Raw genomic sequence first — 14,386 nt, forward strand, 5'->3', positions numbered from 1 at the left:
ATATGATTACTAGATATGGGTATTTGGATTGACATTTGGGGGCTGTGCTCCACATAGGGGTACTTCAATCCATATGTCTTCTTTGGTTTGACGGGTTGCCAACCCCAGCACATGCTTCAAGGAGCACAAGTGTGAAAGTAGCCTTAGAAAGCAAAACACATTGCAAAAAAAATAAAAAAATAAATTACAATATATGAAAAATACTTTAGCACCCGAAATCTTCCAAGAATAATTTTTTATATCTTTATTTTTATTTGCAAATGAATGGGATGAGTCATGTACACATGACAACTTCTGGTACAACAGGATCTATAAAAAATAATAAAAAAGAAAAAATTAGCTATCAAAACAACATGGCTTAAAATAAAACAAGAAAATAACAATTTTGGCCATAGAGGGCAAACCACATTCAATTATAATGTCACGCCAAGTTTAAAAATCAATGTTCAAACCATAAGGTTTCAATGTATTCAATCTAATCTATTCCAACTCACAAATTTTCGGCAATTTAACCCTATTACCACCCCTCCTTAATGGAGGGATGTGGTCAATGATCCTAAATCTTAAATCTCTTTCCTAATGTTTATGTTCAATTAAATGCTTGGGTACAGGCAAATCTAATAATTTTTTCCGAATTGTATACCGATGTTGATTCAATCTAGTTTTCAAATGACATGTCGTCTCCCCTACATATAAAAGATTGCAGGGACATTCCAATAAAAAAATAATATAATCAGATGTACAGGTAAGAAAATGCTTGATTGAATAAATCTCTTGCATAGTTGGGTGTTTAAAACTGTCACCCTTGATCATATATGAACAATTGACACAACTCAGACAGGGATAACAACCTGTTCTAACTACACCTGTTACAGAGGTTTGTGCAGAGGTTTTCAATGTGCCAACATCTGCATGAATTCATTTATCCCTTATGTTTTTTGCTCTTTTAAAAGAAATTAATGGAAGTGCACTAAATTCTTTGACATGAGGTAAACATTTACCTAATATTGGCCAATGTCTCTTCACTATTTCTGTAATTTACTCTCATTATGAAAAGTGGTTATCATAGGTATCCTGTCCATTGTTTTAACCTGTTCTCTACATTTATATAAGAGTCAGTCACGTCTCTCATTACTTACTTTAACTTTTAATTTCTCCAAAAGACTCTTAGGATACTTCCTCTCTTCAAATTTTGACTCATGTCTTCCAATGAGGCATCAAAATTCTCCTTATTATTAATAATCCTTCTAACTCAAAGGAACTGACTATAAGGTAATGACTCCACCATTCTGCGAGGATGGTGGCTATCATACCTAAAAAGATAATTTTTATGTATAGTTTTGGCAACCAACTCAGTCAAGAAATGATTGCTATCCAATTTAACCAATACATTTAGAAATTGTAATTCAGTGGTGGAGGATGTCAGTGTAAACTGAATATCTCTATTTAAGCCATTCAAAAAACTATGAAACTCATCCAATTCGTCAAAAGAACTCTAATTCGTCTATGTACCTCCACCATCTTGGCACATGCCGAAAGTGGATGGGACACATAGACAAGATCCTCCTCCATGGCTGCCATAGTTAAATTTGCATAAGCAGGCACCATATTAGTGCCCATCGCGGTACCTCTACATTGTTACCTCTACATGTAAGACTCATCTCCAAATAAGAGATAGTTATTGCTTAGAACAATATTTAAAAGATCCAAGATAAACAAAACCAATGCTGGAGTGTAAGATATTTTTCCAAACTTCTATGTACCATGGGGATGTCGCCATCATTTCTATATGAATCATAAGGATATTATTAGTATTTGTATATTTCATATAAAGTATTGCTCCTAAATACTTGCCAATTTGGTTGCCTTAAATACTCTGCACATGCACTTTTGTAACTGCTTGAGAAAGATCCACACTTAGGACCGAATCTTTGCCATATGGGCCATTAAAGAGCACTTTTTTCAACTGTAACATGGCGTGCTGTCTCAATTTTTTTATTTTATCTATCTATCTATCTATCTATCTATCTATCTATCTATCTATCCCTTATTTATCTATCTATCTATCTATCTATCTCTGTCTATCTATCTAAAATAAAAAAATAGGCAGCACTCCAAATTAAATGTGAAAAAAGTGGATACTTTACTGATCCTCAGGTGGTGACGTTTCAACGGTGACCCGTCTTTATGGCTTGGTAAAGACGGGTCACCGTTGAAACGTCGCCACCTGAGGATCTGGAAAGTATCCACTTTTTTCACATTTAATTTGGAGTGCTGCCTATTTTTTTATTTTCTTATTTTATTAACTCGGTTGTTTGGACACTGCTGAATAGGTTTTGCACCAATTGTATAATTTTGGTAGTGCTGCCCTTTTTTTGATCTATTTATCTATCTATCTACATATCTATCTATTCCATATCTATCTATCTATCTATCTATCTATCTATCTATCTATCTATCTATCTATCTCATATTTATCTATCATTCTATCTACCCATCTATCTATCTATGTTACTTGATTCAGCATTTTATAGCCTCATGCATATGGTCATTTTAACCTACTGGTGTAAATAAGTTACATGTGCGTTATCAGTGGCATATACTTGCTACAAATGGCTGCCCATGCATGTCACAGGGATCATGTACAGTATTGGAAAGTGGTCAGGAGGTAGGTGTTTAGGTGACCACACTGCTGTTTCAACAGAGTTCTTTAATGCCGAAGGTTGTACTCTTAGTAGTCTCTATTTACACATTTCAGGTACATATCGAATCCTTTCTCAAACCAAAACTACATACCATATGATATGGACCTAGTGTACTAATCTCAGCCTAATAAACCTTACCACACTGAAAAATATAGTTCAGAAATGGTTTGAGGAGCATGAAAAAGTTTTGAAAGTTTTTTCAATAAAAAATTATCTACACTGTGCGAATTGTCAAGATTGACCCAGATGCAATTTTAAATCTAGTACAACAGCAAGAAAAGGTGCATACAAAATGTTATTTATTAAAAAAATCTATATTTGTAAAGTTTACTATCAACCAGACAGAGAACAGAAATGAAAACATTTAAAAATACAGAAAATGAATTAACCCCTTCAACATTGGACATACTGCTGCGTCCTATTTTGCAATGCATTCCTGCAAATGTACATATCTGTACATCCTGGTGTTCATGCAGGCACAGGAGCGGTGCCTCCACAATCACCACTGTCAGCTCTGTCACTGCCAGGTATGGTGCTCGTACTGCCCTGGACTGTTTAACCCCGTAAATGCTGCAATCAATAGTGATCACAGCATTTAGAAGGCAGGAAGAGGGAGGGGGCTTTTGACATCAACATGAGCAGTTGATTGTTGTCATGGCAACCTGAGATTTAATTACAACTTCTAGGTCTGCCAGCTTCGGTGGCCTATTTAGACCATGCCATCAGGTTGACCTAAAAGGCAATCAGTCAGTGCAACACTGACAGGCATAATGCACTGCAGTGCTGGTGAATTGCAGTGCATTATACCAGCAATCAGAGTAAAAAAAAAGTTAAAGCTCCACAGAGGGACTATGTAAAAAAGTAAAAAAAAGTTTAAAAAATATAAAATAAAGAGCCAATTTTTAAAAAAAAAATATTTTACCAATAAATACTTTATTTATGTACAAACAAAAATAAACAGAAAAAGTACACATATTTGATATCGCATGTTCAGAGCGACCTGACCAATAAAACACTCATACTAGTTAACTCTTACAGCTAACAACATAAAAAAGATAAAAAAGTGACAAAAAATGGTTTTTCATCATATTGCTGAACAAAATGTGGAGTAAAATACGATCTTGTTCTGCAAAAAATGGGACGCCCTCACACCAAGGGCTGTGGGGTACTCAGTACCGGGCCCGATGAGCTCCAATGGGAAATGTTACGGCAGCTGTAACTCGGCCCGTGGCCTTGGGCGCCCATTGTAAAAGAGGTTGTTTCAGTGTGCTTATGGTGATGAAAGTTTATAAGTGATTCGTGACGCCACCTGTGGTGTTCGGCAATGAAGATGTAAGCCGACGCTGCAGACAAATCCTCTGGGAAAGATGGTGTGGTGCAGCAGTGATGTTATAGCCCTCCACAGGCAGGGCTGTAGTCCCAGGGCAGAGTAGGTGAAGTGACACGTTGATGGTGTAGTGTTAGGTGTGAGGGATGTAGCAGTGCTGGGCAGGTTGGCGCAGGAATAAGTGGAGGACACCAGGGCATGTAGTTTCAAAGCTTTACTCACAGTCTGTTGTACAAACAGGTGCCCGCCTCCATGCCGTGTCCTCCGGGTCATGGACTCAGTCAACCTCCAGGCCAGATGGAATACTCCTTTCCAACACTCCGCCAACATGTGCCTTTCTGAATGTCTCCTCTTGTAGAGCCTTTAAATGAAGTACTCCTAGTACTGAGTTACACTGGAGTTCCTCCTGTCCGATTTTCTTATGAACTCTACTTGTACGGCAGGCAGCTGTAGCCTGCTTTGGGGACTTCTTGCTACTATGTCCTGGCTCACTATCCAGTTGCTGTTGTGCCCCCAAGTCTTGTGTGGGAATAAAGTGGTCACTACTTCTATTCCTCCGGTGTCTGCTGCAGGACCATTAGTATCCATACAACCTCGGGGACCGGGCCCTGGCCTTGTGCTTGGAACTTTTAGGAAGGGTTCTCTTCTAACCCACGTCCTCTGTTCCCTTTTACTCCTCACGTTCCGTACTAGTCTTTCTTTCTATGGAGAATCAGGCTTTCAGTCTATGTTGCTCTCTCTCTTCCTTTCCCGTGCCAGCAGACCCAGGTCACTGGGATCTGCTGCAGCACTTCCATCCATCTATCCCTCTCTCCAGGGATCTTCTCTCCAACTCTCTAACCAACTGACTTCTCATCCTAAACTCTTCCCGCTCCTTGTAATGTCATCTAACTCCACCCACCTCCCAGCACGTTTCGTGTTCCAAGCAGGGAGCCACCAATGGGTGCTTTGCTATACTCCAAGCAGGGAGCCGCCGAAGGTGCTTTGCTACACTACTTTGTGGTGTGGGGTGCAGGTGCTGGAGTGTGGTCAGGAGTCTCCACCTTACCTGGATGGTGGGATACCACACCTCAGGAGGAGGTGCAGTACCTCTGTGGCGATTGAGCCTCAGGGGCGCCACAAAAACAAGCCACCATACAGTTCCATCAGCGGAGAAATAAAAAATGTATAGATCTCAGAATATAGCATTGCAAAAACAATAATTTTTCCTATGAAATAGTTTTTATTGTGTAAAAGTGGCAAAACAAAAAAATTATATATATGTTGTATTACTGTAATTGTACTGACTTGAAGAATCAAGCTCCCTTGTCACTTTTACCACATGATGAACAACATTAAAAAGAAAGCCAAAAAACAGTTCCTGAATTGCTGTTTTTTAATTAATTCTGCCTCCCAAAAAATCAGAGTAGAAAGCGGTCAAAAAATATTATATGCCCAAAAATAGTACCGATACAAATGTCAACTCGTCCTGCAAAAAACAAGCACTCACATGTCTGCAGAAATATTGCTCTCAAAATATGACTGTGCAAAAACTTTGTTTTGTAAAAAAAATATTTTTTTAGTCTATTATAGTAGCCAAACATTAAATAAAAAACAATATTAATCTGGTATCTCTGTAATCGCAATGACTAGAAGAATAAAGTTGCCTTATCACATGTAGCGTACAATAAACGTCATAAAAATTAAATAAAACCAATTCTTGACCTGCTAATGATTTGTTCATTCTGCCTCCCAAAGATCAAAGAAAGGTTCAGCTCACATTTATCCTGTGTTCTGTGCTGAGCGCTTACACCAGGGTTTTCGTGTAAATTTTTAAAATACGTGATTCAGTCGGAACCCATGGCAGAAGATTCCTTATACTGAAGCAGATGGAGACACAGTGAATGCAGTCTGGCTTATGATTTGGTTGGTTGACTACAGTTTTGTGCCCTCTGAAAAGAAGGAAACCGCTGAACAGAAGTGAGACCGAATCAAGAGTATAATAACATAGTAACATAGTTATTAACGTTGAAGGAAGACTTTAAGTCCATCTAGTTCAACCCATATCCTATCCTAACTTGCCATAACATGTTGATCCAGAGGAAGGCAAAAAAGCCCCATGTGGCAAACAGTAAGCCTCACATTGAGTAAAAAACTTCCTTCCCGACTCCACATACGGCAATCAGACTAGCTCCCTGGATCAACGCAATATTAAGGAAACTAGTGTATACCCTGTAATATTATACTTTTCAAGAAAGACATCCAGGCCCTTCTTAAATTTTAATAGGGAATCACTCATTACAACATTATATGTCAGAGAGTTCCAAAGTCTCACTGCTCTTACAGAAAAGAATCCGTGTCTGTTATTATGCTTAAACCTTCTTTCCTCCAGACGTAGAGGATGCCCCCTTGTCCCCGTCACAGGTCTAGAAGTAAAAAGATCATTAGAAAGGTCTTTGTACTATCCCCGCATATATTTATACATTGTAATAAGATCACCCCTAAGCCTTCAATTTTCCAAACTAAATAACCCCAAGTGTAATAACCTGTCTTGGTATTGCAGACCCCCCAGTTCCCTAATAACCTTGGTCGCTCTTCTCTGCACCCGCTCCTGTTCAGCTATGTCTTTCTTTTACACCTGAGACGAGAACTGTATGCAGTATTCTAAGTGTGGTCGCACTACTGACTTATATAGAGGTAAAATTATGTTCTCCTCATGAGCATCTATGCCTCTTTTAATGGATCCCATTATTTTATTTGCCTTTGCAGCAACTGCCTGACACTGTCCACTAAATGTGAGTTTGTCATCCACCCATACACCCAGGTCTTTTTCAGTGACAGTTTTGCCCAGTGTTTTACAATTAAGCACATAATTAACATCTTGTTTGCTCTACCCAAGTGCATGACCTTACATTTATCCCCATTAAAGCTCATTTGCCATTTATCAGCCCAAGCTTCTAGTTTACATAAATCCTCCTGTAATATAAAATTGTCCTCCTCTGTATTGATTACCCTGCAGAGTTTAGTGTCATCTGCAAATATCGAAATTCTACTCTCTATTCCCCCTACAAGGTCATTAATAAATATGTTAAAAAGAAGCGGGCCCAATACTGACCCCTGTGGTACCTCACTACTAACCGTGACCCAGTCCGAGTGTGCTCCATTAATAACCACCCTTTGTTTTCTATCCCTGAGCCAGCTCTTAACCCACTGACACATTTTCCCTATCCCCATTTTTCTCATTTTATGCATCAACCTTTTGTGTGGCACCGTATCAAAAGCTTTTGAAAAGTCCATATACACCACATCCACTGCATTCCCTTGGTCCAGTCTGGAACTTACCTCTTCATAAAAGCTTATCAGATTAGTCTGACATTAACGGTCCCTTGTAAACCCATGTTGATATTGGGTCATGAGAATATTCTTCTTCAGGTACTCCAGTATAGTATCTCTTAGAAAACCCTCCAGGATTTTACCCACAGTTGAGGTTAAACTTACTGGCCTATAATTTCCAAGTTCAGTTTTAGTCCCTTTTTTAAATATTGGCACCACATTTGCTATACGCCAGTTCTGTGGTACAGACCCTGTTATTATGGAATCTTTAAAGATTAAAAATAATGGTCTATCTATGACTGTACTTAATTCCTGCAGTACCCGGGGGTGTATCCCATCCGGGCCCGGGGATTTGTCAATTTTAGTCATTTTTAGATGCCGCCGTACTTCCTGCTGGGTTAAGCAGGTGACATTTAATGGAGAATTTTTATCACTGATCATGTTATCCGTCATGGGATTTTCTTGTGTAAATACTGTTGAAAAAAAGTCTTTTAGCATACTGGCTTTTTCCTCATCCTCATCCACCATTTCGCCCAGACTATTTTTAAGGGGGCCAACACTATCATTTTTTAGTTTCTTACTATTTATGTAGTTAAAGAATATTTTGGGATTATTTTTACTTTCTCTGGTAATGAGTCTCTCTGTCTCAATCTTTGCTGCCTTGATTTGCTTTTTACAGAATTTATTTAATCTTCTGTATTTATTTAATGCCTCATCAATACGCACTTGCTTTAATTCTCTAAATGTTTTCTTTTTGTCACTTATTGCGCCCCGTACAGCACTATTTAGCCATAGTGGTCTCCTCCTATTTCTAGCATGTTTATTCCCATACGGTATATATTGTGCACAGGTCCTATTCAGGATGCTAATAAACATCTCACATTTTCTTTGTTTATTTTTATGTCTCAGGATATTGTCCCAGTTAATTGCACCAAGATCATCTCTAATGCATTGGAAATTTGCTTTCCTGAAGCTTAGTGTCCTTGTAACCCCTCTACTACACATCTTATTAAAGGATACATGAAAACTTATTAATTTGTGATCACTGTTACCCAAGTGACCCTCAACCCTTATATTTGATATGCGGTCTGGCCTGTTGGTTAATATTAGGTCTAGCAGTGCCCCCCTCCTCTTGCTGGGTCCTGAACCAGTTGTGAAAGGTAATTGTCTCTCATAGTTGTCAAAAACCCATTACCTTTGTTGGAACTGCAGGTTTTAGTTCCCAAATGTATTTCAGGGTAGTTGAAGTCCCCCATAATAATGTCTTCTTAAATCGCTGCTTCATCTGTTTGCTTGATGAGGATATTCTCTGTTGCTTCCATTATTTTTGGAGACTTATAACAAACCCCTATCAGTAATTTATTATTTTTTCCCTCTCCCCTTATCTCCACCCACAGGGACTCTACATTTTCATTAGATTCATATATATCATCACGCAGGATGGGTTTTAAGGATGATTTTACAAATAAACACACGCCTCCCCCTCGCTTATTTGTACGGTCATTTCTGAACAGACTATAGCCCTGTAAATTAACCGCCCAGTCATGGCTCTCGTCCAGCCATGTCTCAGATATCCCCACCATGTCGTAATTATGCTCCAACAAAATTAACTCTAATTCCTCCATTTTGTTGGCGAGGCTTCTGGCATTAGTATACATGCACTTTATGTATCTCTCTGTACCTCTATTCTTTCTTAAATTATAAACTGTTCTAACCCCACTCCCACCCCCAATTTCATTATTTGTGCCCAGGTCTCTATCTGCACTGTCTTCTCCTCCTATAAAAGGAATACCCTCCCCCCGTCCCTAGTTTAAACCCTCCTCCAACCTTCTAGCCATTTTCTCCCCCAGCACAGCTGCACCCTCCCCATTGAGGTGCAGCCCATCCCTAGCATAGAACCTGTAGCCAACTGAGAAGTTGGCCCAGTTCTCCAGGAACCCAAACCCCTACTTCCTAAACCAATTCCTGAGCCACTTATTAACCTCCCTAATCTCCCGTTGCCTCTCTGGTGTGGCACGTGGCATTTCCGAAAATACCACCTTGGAGGTCCTTGCTTTAAGCTTGCAGCTTAATTCCCTGAAATCATCTTTAAGGACCTTCCACCTACCTCTAACTTTGTAATTTGTGCCAATGTGCACCATGACCGCTGGATCCTCACCAGCCCCTCCCAGTAATCTGTCAACCCAATCAGCGATGTGTCGGACTCGTGCACCAGGTAGGCAGCACACCGTTCGACGATCCCTGTCTTTGTGACAGATTGACCTATCTGTTCCCCTAATAATTGAGTCCCCCACTACCAGCACCTGTCTGGCCTGCCCTGCTCTCCTATTTCCCACCTTACTGGAGCAGACACTCCTCCGGCGTTCAGAGGACATGCCTTGCTGCAGCAGTTCTACTCCTGCACTGACACTCCCCTCATCTGCTAACATAGCAAACTTATTGGGGTGAGCCAGATCAGGACTAGCCTCCCTGGTGCTCTTCCCTCTACCCCGCCTTCTAACTGTCATCCAGCTGGCTGCTTCACTGTCCTGCAGCTCCAACCTAGCATCCCCCCTCATCTATCCCATTGAGCATCTGCTTAGTGAGCAGAAGACTCCTTTCCATATTGTCTATGGATCTCAGTGTTGCCAGCTGTACATTTAGTTCCAGTATCTGGGCTTCCAAATGCTCAACGTGCTCACATCTCGCACAGCAGTATGCACCCTCGACCAACTGTTCAATGATTTCATGCATGCGGCAAGATGTACACTGGATGGCATTGGCAATAGTGGAGCACATCCTAATGGGGATTGCACCAGACAGAAAAGATAAGCAAAAATAAATAAAAAGTATTAAGAAAATATAACAGCAATTCAGTAATTCCTCCCTTGGAAACTCCCTGAATCCAAAGTCACTGAATCACAAGTCACACACCACAGTTCGCACTTACACTCAGCTCATTCACACTCGCTCAGGCAGAAGATTTAAAAGGGATTTTTTTCCCTTTTACCAGCAAACCACCCTGCTGCTCAATGCACTTCCAAAAAAATGCTGCCTCTTTTTAGTGAATGGATCCCTCAGGGGTTTTATTTGAATCACACCATGTGGAGATTTAGATGGAAACCCCGATGTAAGTGCTCAGTGTAGAGCAAAGGATAAATGTGATCCAAAATGTTATGTAAAATGTTCCCAGGAAAAGTTTCAACTCAATCCACAAAAAAAACAAGCCCCCAGTCAGGTCCGTCATCTGTCAATGGAAATATAGGGGCTTCTATGTTACTAGTAGCACAAGAGCTCTGGAAAAACACTATGTCTTTTCACCACCCAAAAGAAATCCAGCGATTTCTGCGCTACCTAATCCAAATGCCCCCTCCCTTCTGAGCTGTAGGGTCCATAAAACACATTTGGCATCCACATGTCTAGAATTTCTTAAGCAGTAAGAGCCCACATAATTTTTGGGTGTATGTTTTCAGAAGCACAAGCTGGGCATAATATGCAATATATAGGCACTTCATTGTACTACCACTACAATGGCAGATTTCCAATTTTCACTTGGCAACATTCACTGTTGCTTGCCTCTGGAACACACCCAAATTCCTCACTATACCTGCACCTATAGATACATTCTCATAGGGGTGCAATTTATAAAATGGGGGCAGGGTTAAGGGTGGATTCTGCTCTTCTGACACTAAGGGTGTGTGCACACGTTGTGGATTCTGCTGCGGCTTTTTCCGCAGAGATTTACTGTGGATTAGACTGCGGTTTTGCTCTGCGGTTTGTCAGGTGCCAAACCGCTGCGGAATCCGCACAAAGAAGTGACATGCTGCAGATTTAAATCCGCAGCAAATCCGCGTGGAAAAATCCACAATGTGTGCACTGCGTTTTTTGTTTTACATAGACTAAAATGGTACTGTACAACGCAGCAGAAACTGCTGCAGATCCGCAGGGCAAAGTCCGCTGCGGATCCGTAGCAGAATCTGCAATGTGTGCACACACCCTTAGGGGTCTGTATATAGAGTCTGCAAACTATTCTGTGATAATTTGTTTGCAATGTGGCAGAACAGTACTCCACAGCCATGTATAGGGTAATGCCTTGTTCAGTAGAGATTGTGTGAAACATTTTGGTGTCATTTTTACCCATTTTCTTTTGTCAAAATGTAAAATCTGTGGCTAAAACAAAATTTTTGCTGTAAAAAGTAATTATTTTTTATTCACTGCCCAATTGTATAAAATGTGATTATCCTTAGATGAATTCATTGAGAGGTGTAGTTTGTAAAATAGGGTCACTTATGGGGGGTTCCAATGTTCTGGCACCTCTGTCAATGTGACATGGAACCCTCAAGCCATTCCAGCAAAATCTGAACCCCATTTGGTGCTACTTCCCTTCTGAGCTTTTGCACTGTACCTCAAAAGTTGTGTTTGACCACATATGGGGTATTGGTGTACTTAGGAGACATTGTGTAACAAATGGTACTGTTTATTTTCTCCTAATATTCATTTTGAAAATTAAAAACCCCTTGGGCCAAAGCAACATTTTAGTTGAAAAATGGTAATTTTCCATTTGCCCAATGTTATACAAGTCTTTGAAATGTCTAAAGGTTAAAAAATGCCAAAATTGCTCTCCAGAATTCAATTGATGCAGTAGTTTTACACCATATATGAGGAATCAGTGTACTAAAAAGAAATCGCACAACAAATTGTTCTGTTCATTTTCAAAGTTTGAGGCTAAGCATCATTTTTGCTGGAAAATTGCATTTTTTTAATTTTCATGTCTCAACGTTAAAAAATTCTGTGAAGAACCTGTGAGTTCAAGGTGGTCAACACACCACTGGATAAGTTTCTTGAGGGGTGTAGTTTCCAAAATGGGGTCAATTGTGGGGATTTCCCACTGTTTAGGCACATCAAGGGCTTTGCAAACACCACATGGCATGTCTATTCCAGCAATTTTTGCTTTCCAAAAGTCAAATGGTGCTCCTTCCCTTCCGAGCCCTGCCGCGTTTCCCCCACACATGAGGTATCGGTGTACTCAGGAGAAATTGCACAACAAATTGGATTTTCCATTATTCCTAGTAACCCTTGTGCACATTAAAGATTTGGGGCTAAAGCAACAATTTTGTGTGAAAAAGTTCATTTTTTCCTTCCACATTGCTTTAATTCCTGTGAAGCACCTAAAGGGCTAAAAACTTTTTGAATGATATTTTGAGCACTTTTAGAGGTGGAGTTTTTAAAATTGTGTCACTTTTGGGTATTTTTCTATCAATACTGTATTATCCATAAAGGTATTATTTATGGAAATATGAAAATTATATAAACTGTAAAAAAATTGAAACACCAAAAGTGCCATTTTTGGTCACTGCATTAAAATAAAAATTGATCAAACATTGTATGTATCCCAAAATAGAACCATTAGAAATGACAGCCTGGAGTGCAAGAAATAAACCCTCATATAGCTGCATAGACAGAAAAAAGCTATGAGTCTAGGAAAATGGCAACACAAAGCATTTATTTCTGAAATTTGTTAATCCACCAAAATTAAAAAAGGAAAAGAAAGCTAAAAATGGTCGGTATCACTGTAATTGAAATAACCTGGAGAAATATGTTGCCAGGATATTTTTGAGACACATTGAACAATGTAAAAATGAAACCCCAAATAATGGCAAAATTGTGCATTTTTAAAACCGTTTCACTTCACTTGGGTTGTTTTCCTGTTTTTTTATTGCATTTTATGGTAAAGTATATGAGGTCATTTAATGCTACAATTGGTCATGTAAAAAAAACAAGCTCTCAAATGACCATGTCAAAGGAAAAATAAATAAGTTATGGAATTTGGAAGAAGAGAAAAAATAAAAAATGTGAAAATGAAAATTGGTCCTTAAATGGAATCTATCAGTAAGTTTGACACCCCGTAAACTGTTTATATTCACATTTAGGCTAGTGAAAGATGAATTTATTGGTACCTTTATATTGTCAATTTATTACCTGAATCTTGATAAATCTAGATTTTTAGTGGTATGCTAATAATATGTTAAGTGCAGTAACCTTATTGGTGCCTCAATCTCTTTGTTGATCATTAGTTGCAGTTCACCTGATGCCTGAATCTTTACAAATCCATGTTGTTAGAGGCATGCAAATCAGGTGTTAAGTGCAGTGGGTGGGAGAAATTACTTAACAAAACTCTCTCTCTTTGGCTTATTAAGATTCCTAGCATCTCAATCTCTCTGTGATTGATCGATAGTTGATGTACATCAGATGTCAAAAGCCGATCAGAAAATGTCATGTCTACATAGTTCAACAGTCTCCTCGCTTCTGCAGACTAACTTTCCTTCCAGAAGGCAGAGGGTTTAGTGTTCTCCTGCGCAATGGGCTAAACACATGAATTTCTCAAGCTTTAAGCAACGGATTGAAGTGGGCCTATAAAAAGTTTATTGGTGTCAATATTATAAGCATATTCCTTTTAAAATAATGTTTAATCATGATGTGAAATACTATTTAGATCAAGTTTTTTGTGTTGATTGCATGTTTTAAAAATGTTTGATTTTTTTTTACTTTTCATGTCATATTAAAAAAAAAATCAGAAATCTTGCAATTTTCACACTGGTCACTTAGCAATGCAAGACTTATGTTTAATTTTTTTTACAGTCTAGAGATAAGTGGACCAGTGGATGTTCAGGTTTACTGGGTTCGGTCAAACTGCAGTTGAAAGTTCAGTTTGTTATTCAAAACTGTCTCAGAATCTGAACCCAATAGAGGTCAATGGTGACCTGAACTTCGGTGCTTTAAAATGGCTGTAAAATAGTCATAGTAAGGACTAGGGGGCCGCACAAGGAAGCTAAATGGGGTAATTCTAGGACAATTACCATACAAACAAATGTGGATAGGGAAATAATTATAATAACAGAATAAAAAAAAGAAAACATTATCATCTTGAAACAGGAGGCAGAGGACCAAGTGGAGGAAGAGGTTGAGGTGGAGGCAGCTATGTAGATAGAAGAAGCATCGGAGGAGGGGGTAACCAACACTGCTTTTGTGTTTTTTTTATTGATTTTTTGGGGGATACTCTGAA

This window comes from Dendrobates tinctorius, unplaced genomic scaffold (assembly GCF_039654945.1).
Source record: "Dendrobates tinctorius isolate UK_male_01 unplaced genomic scaffold, ASM3965494v1 ptg000111l, whole genome shotgun sequence".
Lineage (NCBI taxonomy): Eukaryota > Metazoa > Chordata > Amphibia > Anura > Dendrobatidae > Dendrobates > Dendrobates tinctorius.